General features: G+C 45.3%; 1 long non-coding RNA gene across 1 annotated transcript; it reads right to left on the reverse strand.

Annotated features, from left to right (window-relative positions):
* Nucleotides 1-377: 377 nt before the first annotated feature.
* On the reverse strand, nt 378-4,863 carry LOC125410519 (uncharacterized). Its single transcript, XR_007235077.3, has 2 exons — nt 4,785-4,863; nt 378-1,392 (listed from the first exon to the last, which is right to left on the reverse strand). It is a non-coding gene; the product is annotated as an uncharacterized LOC125410519 (long non-coding RNA).
* Between the last annotated feature and the right edge of the window lie 3,170 nt (nt 4,864-8,033).

Here is an 8,033-nt window from a genome sequence, read left to right on the forward strand (position 1 = left end):
TGGATCTCTGTGAGTTCAAAAGGGCCAGCCTGGTCTACAAGGGTTAGCTCCAGGACAGGTTCCAAAACTACAGAGAAACCCTGATTCAAAAAAAAAGAAAAAAGAAAAGAAAAAAATCTTTAAAAAAATAAATAATAAATAATTATTATAATCAATAATAATAATAAAAGAATAATAATAAATAAAAATAAAATAAAACTTTTTTTAAAAAAAAATTGACATTCTAGCATGATTGCGGGAGGGGGGAGAGAGTAATTTTACTCAAGCCAATGAAGCCTGGATTCCCTGAGGAACCCTATCATAGATAACAGGAGGAAGCCTGTATCAGCTTCTGGTACACAAGAACACAAACACACATGCGCACACACACCACCACCTCCACTTTGACTGGTTTATTCATATGAAAACTGTTGAATGGCTTTACCTGGGAGTTCCTGTTTTCTCAACGCCCCCCACCCCCATAACCTGAAGCCCTTTGGGGGATGTGCTTCCAAACCCTTCCAACAACCGTCTCTAACATTTGACAAGGCAAAGCGAAAGGGGGGCAGAGGTAACACAGAAGTTTGGGGGACACAGGAACAAGGCAATCAGAACGCAAAGCTAGTGGGAGCATTTGAAATGATCACCTTTGTCCCTCTTCCATGTCAAGCTGCTGCCACGGCTGCTTCTAACTGAAGCCAGGACGACCAGGGCTGTGGCTGGGTGTTAGTTCGTGGGAAAGCAAGGAGGTGGCTTTCCTGGTGGCGTGTTTATCCTTGCAAAGTGGACTTGACGGCAGTACCGGCATTTATTTCAGAAGACCTTATTGGGAGGTACTGGGAGAGAAAACTGAACTTGAATATCCTCAGAAAAGACCAGGGGAGACGAGACACACTGTAGACCTGTAATAAATAATCCCCAGAACTAAAAGGAAAACCTGCTGTCTTCATTTTCAGTGAACCTGGCAGAGACATTTTTCTCTAGCTCTTGTCTCATTGGCCTTTGATGGGAATTTGTAATACTGGGGATTTCGTACAATTTCAGGTCTGGCAAGACCTGGCTGAATTGATGGAGAAATTGTGCAGAGGGCTTTCTTCAAGCACACCATGGAATTTGCAGTTACTAGGTCAGTCATGCTGGGAGACAGGGTCTGCATGGAACAAACCAGCCCAGGCTTAACCAGCACAACAGCAGAGGTAGGGACAAATTGCTAGGGCACGGGGAGCTCCACGCACTCACAAGTCCACTGCTGTGTGTCCTGTTCTCTCATTCTGTCCCTAATTCATTACTTCAGTAACATCCAGTGAGCGACTGGCGTCTTCCAGCCCCAGGAACTATTCTGTGGCAGCGGATACGAGGCATTTTTCTTTCTTGCATAGCTCAGACTCTGTCTTATCTGGACATTTCTTCCCCCTGTGGGAAAAACAGTAAGAATTTTTCTCAAGGAACGAAAACAATAGATTCCTAACCACCGAGAAAGGTCAGGTGGGGATTGGGAAGTTGATGGTAGCTGAGACACAGACTCCATTTTTATCTCTGGGTGCAGTGCAGATTTAGTGGCCAACCCTGGGTGAATCGGCCAGCTCTGCTTTCCCTCTGAGATTCCTTACTCCATCCCTGAATTCTGGCCAGTTTACAATGCCTTCCACACTCAGAAGGCAAGAGAAGTGTAAGCAGGAAGGTACTTAGAAAATAACTCACAGCAAAAATCCTAGGAAGCCCTTCTCTTCAATGTGGTAAGTTCTTCATTCCGTAACCGTGTAAGTGCTTGGATACACTGACAGCCCTCTTTGGTCCCAGCCTTCCCTAAGGTGGGAATCATCTTTGCTTTCTCCTGGTACAGACCGGGCACCAGAGTGGACACATCACAGCCATCTAAAAGCTTCCGTTTTTCTCACGGACGACTGTGGCGTGAGGGCTCTTGTCAACTGGTTTAAAAACAAAAGAACTGTTGTGATGGGCACAGCTTAGATTTATTTATTAACTAACTCACTCCTGCCATATCCCATTCTGATCTGGAACTTGCTCAGTAGGCCACTTGATCTCGAGCTGGCTCTATAGCCCGGGCTGGTCCAGAACTCACTACGTAGTCCAAGTTTGTCAAGAGCTCTTTGTCACCCTGGCTGACCTCTGCCTTGGGGAGGTCTTTCTGCTGCAGCCTTCAGAGTGCTGTGATTAGAGGCATGGGACAACACGCCTGGCTCATGAATTTCCACATGAATGTATTTCCTATGCAACCACTGAGTATCCAGAGACACTGGCCCTGTCATGAAATGTGTGCTTTGCAGACAGGCAGGCACTGTGCACAGCGGACTTGCCCCCGGTGAAGATCTTCCAGCCTCACACTCCAATCATCAAACTAGAAAGATCTTTGTTTTCTGTTTTGGGGGTTTGCTTTTGTTGGTTTGTTCCTGAGACAGGGTCTCATAGCCCAGTTGACATCCAGCTTGCTTTGTAGGCAAGGCTGGCCATGAACACTTCATCCTCCTGCCTCTACTCATTGTCTTCCTGCATACACTATAGCTCTAATGACGCCAAGCCTCAGACTCAGCCTGTGAGCTGATCAACTAAATTTTCTTTTATCCTGAAGTTCTAGACTGGGGTGACAGGCATGCACCACCACACCCAGCTTAGAAGGACTTTTAGAATGTATTGCTTACCCCAGTTTCTCTAAATGCCTGAAGCCATATGGTAAATAAGTCTCATATCTGAGTCTAAAATGCAGCCCCCTCTGCTTCAAACCATAGCCTACCTGGGTGGAGGCCTAAGAGTGCCCACGCCTTTCCATAACCGCCCGTGTTAATCAAATATTGTGTACCTCGGAAATTCACATCTAGTCTCTGCCTTCTGCAGCTCAGCTGATGCCCTGAAGCAAGGTTTTCATTACCTCGAGTTGTAGTGGAATCTAATCCTTTAATTTGCTTAAGTCCCATGAAGTTCTGAGGCTACACGTGGAAGGGGTAATGACGAACTGAGGCAGGCTGTTGCCCAATCCTTCACAGAGAAACGGCACCATGACTCCAGGCAGCAGCCTGCCAGCTCCGATGCTTCATTAGGAATATCTGTGCCCAGTACAGCTGCAAAGAGGCATTGGGAGGTCAGAACAAGTCCTCCTTTTAAAAGGGAGGTGACTCTCCATGTTTGGGGGAGACTGTGATAAAGTCTGTTCTTCCTTTTGGATTATAATACAAATTGATGTTCTTCAGGGCACTTGGGACACTGTGCCTTCCAAGGGTTCCTTGACCACAAAATAGAGAACCTGCCTAACTCTCATAGCTACCCACAGAGCCGGGAATTGTCACTTCAAAGTGACAGAGTCTCATGCTAAAATAAATAAAGGAGAGAACACCATGAGAAGTGGGGAAGAGGAAGCTCTCTGACTTGTTTCTTTATCCCAGAAGGGTCTAGGAACATCTCCCGCAGACTCGGGACACATTTGTAGGTGACCTCCCTTGCTTACTTAGGGAAGTCCCAGCCTGAATGGAATCAACAAAGCCTTAAAACCAGGCGATGCACATGCGTAACCCTGGCGCTCAGGAGGTAGAGGCAGGGCGGTCCAGAAATTAAAATTAGCCTTGGCTGTATAGTGAGTTTGAGGCTGAGTGGGAACACGAGGCCCTATCTCAGAAGAGCTGCCCAGCTCTGCACTGTCTTGCCTGAAGTGCACAAAACACCACAACGCGGGTCTAGAGTACCCTGTCATCCTTCCAGCCAGCACATCCCCAAATTGTGGCTGACAGTTTTGATTATTGTCAAATAAAGCAGTCAGAGGTCAATCCCGTGGCTGAGTTGACTGGAAACACTTGGCTGAGAGGCGCCCCTCCAGAGCAAGGCCTTCCCATGAGTCTCCCAGAAGGCAGCCAGCTCAGAGACTTACAGCTCCATTTGACTGAGGACCACACTCACGGGATTGCCATCAGCAGTGATCTAATCCCAGTCTCTTTATTTTATAGATGCAGAAACCAAGTCCCAGGAAATTAAAGTCATTTGCCAAGGACGGTTTGGTTGCAGAGATGTCTTTATCTGTATCTGAAATTAATCTTTCTGTTTATTTTTGCTTTCATAGAGAGACAATAAAATTCACATAATAATGATATCATTTTGTCTGTTTTCCAAGCAAGCTTACACACACCAAAAAAATCACAACTAACTTTTGGGAATTAAAAACATTAATAATAATGAAACTATTTCCCTATAAAAGTGGGAGTATAGTTATTTCCTAAGTCCTATTAGGAAACTTATTACCGCTTCTTTTTCTCACTAGAATTCCCCAAACAAATTTCTTTGATATTTTACTCATTATTTTTATAATTAGGCATAAAGTGATTCAGACTTTATCCATAATTTAGCAGATTCTTGTGGTTATTTCCAAATAAGATTAGTATTTCTGCACATTACAGATAAGCAGTCAGCCACATGTGACATAAAACCCTTCTTCAAATAATTAGGTTTGCAACGTGACGTGTGCAATTCCTCACTGTTAGAAAATAATAAAACTCACAAGAAACAGAAAACTCTGCTGTCAGTGAACAAAAGCCAAAGGAGTGCACCACTGACATCATGGGGTCCCCATCAGGGAGCAGCCCCCCTCTGACACTACCTTAACCTGTCAGCAGAGAGTGGCCAGTGAAATTCAAATAACAAAAATAAGCATACAAAAAAGCCCACTCAGTTAGGCTCTGAATCCAAGATGTTATCTTTCAAGGAGTTCTCATTTGAAGTTCTATGCACCGTGCCCAGGCACAGCTGAACAAGCCTAACATTGACCAGAAGGCAGAATACAAGCCTAGAACAAAGCCACCTACTCTGCTGGGACTTCCTCTTGGCTACAGGAAGTGACGATGCTACAGGATGTGATGAAACAGGGGGTGACGGTTGTTACTCATTTCTATGCACGTGGGCCACCTTTCCAGTGACCCAATACAGAGGAGCAAGGGACTACTGTTATGATTGTTTTGTCTCTTTAAGAGACAAGCCACGCCCACTCCCTTCCTGCCTGCAGCCTCAGACCCCAACCTTCCCTCTTCCTGTCCCCCCTCTCTTTCTCTTTCCTTCCTTCTCTTTCTCTCTTTCCTTCCTTCCTTCTCTCTCTCTCTCTCTCTCTCTCTCTCTCTCTCTCTCTCCTTCTCTCACTCTCTCTCTCTCCCCCTGCTCCCCTTTTTCCTTCCCCTCCATAACCCATCTAATAAATGTCTAACTTTATTCTATGTGGTATGTTTATCTGTCTCTCGCCCACCCACCGCAGTCACATGAAGCCTGCCTTGTGGTTTCGTGCGCGCTGTCCCTGCTTGGGACCCTGGCAGCTTGCAGCAAACCCATCTGCATGGTGTGACTATCTGTCTGCCCCTTGCCACCCGCAGTCCACATGGCTAGCCGCCGGGGACGCCCAGGAGACTAGCCACTTTGGTTTGTGGGGACCAGCAGCAAATCCATAACATTTGGTATGGGAATGTAATGATTGTTCTGTCTCTTTAAGAGACAAGCCACACCCACTCCCTCCCCCATCCACTGAGTCAGGCTGATCTTCAGCTTCTGGCCTGAGCCTCTTCGTTTCTGCCTCCCTCCCCACTCCTCCGCTTCCCCCCCCCCACTTTTCTGTCTGTCTCTCTTCTCTTTTCTCTCTCTCTTTTTTTCTCTCTCTCTCTGCTCTTCCCCCCTTCTCCCTTCCTCCTCCATAAATATCCAACCTCACTCTGCATGGCGTGCCTATCCATGTCTCTGTCTCTTGCCCATCCCCCATGTGTCTCTCTGACTGAGACTGGCTGCTCTCAGGGCCCGCTGCCTGCCGCCATATGGCCCGCTGTCACCTCTTGGGGACCTCGGCATTTCTGCTGCCGAGGATCCTCCAGTATTTTTAATTTTTCCATAACAACTACCTTCTAACCCTAAAGAGCTATGGATATCCAGGGAACGTGGAAGGTTTTACTGTTCCCCAGGAAGTTGTACTGTTACTGGCTACGTGAGGAATAACCACATCCTAAGATAAAGGAGAAGTCCTTACATTCCAAACACTTGACAGTAGCATTCTGATGATGAAGAGCCATTATTAGGTCTCCAAGAGCATTCTGAGTGGCTCTTTGTTCAGAGATGTTTGAAAGAAAAAGAGCAGGAAAACAGGACTCTAAAATCAGAACTGGGGCTCTGAGGCACCAAAGAGGGGAAGCCGTGTAACTCAGTCTGCTGAGCACTGCCTCCAGAGTTCCTACCCAGAGTCAAGGCCATCTTTCCGAAGAGCTGCAGCAGCGCAGTAAGGGTTGTGGTGGTGTAATTGCCCTGTTTAGGTCGTTACCAAATTTCCAAATGAATGGAAGGCCCAACCTAGGACTTCTACTTTCTGTCCCATGAAGACCCTGGGTATGGGGTGTTTTGCACATCTGTGGTAAATGCTTGTCAATGGCATGGTCCTTACCCTGGAGCCTGTATGTCTAGCTTCCCTCTTCTTTCCCTGGGCTTTCTACACTGTGGTCTTCAGACTTAGCATTCATCTGATGTTCTTTCAGGCCTTTCTGCTACTTCAGATACTACCTTCGCAAGATTTCTAAGTGCTAAAGACTCTTCAAAAAAAAAAAAAAAAACACTTAGGAAGGAGATTAAGTAAGAATCCTAAGTATGCTGCCAGCCCTGGGACACTTGCCTAGTGACCTAATTTCATGGGAATTTGCCAGGCCTGCTCTGTGGAAGAATTCCAAGCCTATCCCATCAGTCCCATGGTTTATTCGGCTGACAGTGCACAGAGCCAGGCTGGTCACATTGCTATGACCTTCAGAGATGTCTTTAATGGTGCTCTAGTCACTACATAAATGGTAGGAAATGAAGGTGCAGTCATTTGCATGGCTCATAAAAATATGTTCAATTCAAAGCTCTTACATCAAATGTTATAGCGTGTGTATGTGTGTGTGAAAGTTGTACATATGTGTTCAGATGTACATGTGTATTTGTTTGCATACACGTGGAGGCCTGAGGTCATCCTTGGATTTCCTCTGGTGCTATTAACCTTAGTTTTTGAGATAAGGTCTTTCACTGGCCTGGAACACACCAAATAGGCTAGGCTGCCTGGCCAGCAGGGCACAGGAATCTACCTTGTCACTGCCTCCTCAGCTCCAGGATGCCTCCGCATCCAACAATTTGACATGGGTTCTAGATCAAATTCAGGTCCTAGTATTGTAGGACAAGCTCTTTACTGAGGGTCATCTCCCCAGACCTGAAAATGATATGTCTTACACTGAACTGAGATATGCACCCTTTTCTTGTTATTCTAGACTTCTGTCACTAGCATGTTGAATAATTCCAGAAGCTTCTGTGAACGAATTATCTAAAATATGTTATCAACACCTGTTCCATGGAAAATAAATTCCTTATTTCCCAAAATGCCTCTTTGTGTTAACTGTAGCTGGAATCTTCTTTGGGCCATCAACCAGTTCCCCAAAAAAAAAAGACGTGAAGATAATTATTAATTGTGAATGCTTGGCCTTAGATTAGACTAGCTCTTTTAACTTAATTTAACCTGTTTCTATTCATCATGTTTTGTGTTTGGGCTTTTTACCTTTTTTTCATTCTGTATGTTCTAGTTTCCTGCTTCCTCCATGTCTGTCTGTCTGGACTCTGGCATCTCCTTTTCTTTCTTTCTCCTGTCTAAATTCCTCCTCCTCCTTACTCTCCCTGCCTGGAAGTTCCACCAATAACTCCTCCCTTGCTATTTTCATTCATGTTCTTTTTTATTAGATCAATCAGGTACCTTCAGCAGACAAGATAAAGCAGCAACACATCTTTACATAACTAAATAAATGCAATACATCTTCACATAGTTAAACAAATATTCTGCAACATAAACAAATGTATCACCTCTTTACATAGTTAAACAAACATAGCAATACCAAGGGAGGAGTTATTGGTGGAATTTCCAGGCAGGGAGCTGGCTGATGGCCCAAAGAAAATAGTTAAACAAATACTGCACAGTGTGGAGCTCCTTTTCACGGCTCCGTCTTTCTAAAGCCAGAGCTGAAGTTATTTTGACATCACTGTCGATTGGACATGGTTATATATTGATCCAACAC

Source organism: Myodes glareolus, chromosome 22, assembly GCF_982192425.1.
Source record: "Myodes glareolus chromosome 22, mMyoGla1.1, whole genome shotgun sequence".
Lineage (NCBI taxonomy): Eukaryota > Metazoa > Chordata > Mammalia > Rodentia > Cricetidae > Myodes > Myodes glareolus.